The 1,073-nt window shown below is 48.5% G+C and overlaps 1 non-coding gene across 1 annotated transcript; it reads left to right on the forward strand.

Annotated features, from left to right (window-relative positions):
- The first annotated feature begins 603 nt into the window (after window positions 1-603).
- On the forward strand, window positions 604-703 carry LOC115832028. Its single transcript, XR_004027503.1, has one exon. It is a non-coding gene; the product is annotated as a small nucleolar RNA U13 (small nucleolar RNA).
- Window positions 704-1,073: the final 370 nt, after the last annotated feature.

The raw sequence follows: 1,073 nt of genomic DNA on the forward strand, positions 1-1,073 counted from the left end.
GGAGGATTTGCTCTTCTGGCGTAGCTGTTGGAGAGAAGTGGGTGATTGTTACCGAGCCCGGTTTACCATCTGTCTGACTCTAGGAAACTTGGGGTCCTAGCTCTTAACTCCACTGTTAAATCTGGGTCCCTGGGGAATCAACAGAGAGCCTCATCCTTAATCAGAGCTGACAATACCGGCTCTCTCCTTCTCCCATCTTGGAGATTGGAAACCTCTTGTATTGGTTGCCTGGGTCATATCTAGCTGTGTGCCCACCTGGGCCTTCTGAGGCCATCTACTCCCACTAGGCCCCCTGTCTTCTGGTTCCCTGGTCCAGGGCCCAGAGTCCAATGCCAACACCACAGGAAAGCCTTGAACACTCTGAAGACTCTGCCAGTGGGAGGGTTCTTGGGGAACCCATGATGGTAGATGGTGGGGATGAGGAAGTCCAGAGCTGGCATTTGAATTTTGTCATTGTTTTATTAAAGTTTAAAATTTAATAAAACAAAATTTATGGGAGATGTTCCAGTTCCACATGCATCATTCGACTTCCGGTTGACACAGCATGTTAGCAAGTGCACAGCCCAGCCTCCCGTCTCTGGATGTCAAAAATGGTAAGGCTTGATCTTTTGTGTCTCCTAAGTGTGATGATTTAGTTTTCATACTCATGTGAGGTGTGCCTTCCTTAACCTTATTATGACATCAGCATATTACCCATCTGACGTTAAAAAAAAAAGTTGTGGTTGTTTGAGGATTTATAGGGATGTGGGTATGCTGGTTTCATGGTCCATACTTGCCAGGGCTGGGAGCGAGACAGAGCCTGGATGGGACAGAGCCTCAAGTCCTTGGTGCTGCTGTTGGAGGCCCCAGACTCTCAGCCCAACAAACATTTCTGCCTCCATTACAGCAGCATGTCCTTGAACCAGCTGTGGAGGATAAGCTGAGAGTGCTTACCTACCCATGGGGGAAGGAGTGGAGCAGAGCCAAGAAGGAACCGATTGCACAGCCACGCAGCCAGATCTTGGCTCTGCTGGTTACTTGCTGTACAAGATCCTTCTTCATCTGTAAAATGGCAATAACAAGAGACCTTCTTC

The sequence above is a fragment of the Nomascus leucogenys genome, chromosome 2 (genome assembly GCF_006542625.1).
Source record: "Nomascus leucogenys isolate Asia chromosome 2, Asia_NLE_v1, whole genome shotgun sequence".
Classification (NCBI taxonomy): Eukaryota; Metazoa; Chordata; class Mammalia; order Primates; family Hylobatidae; genus Nomascus; species Nomascus leucogenys.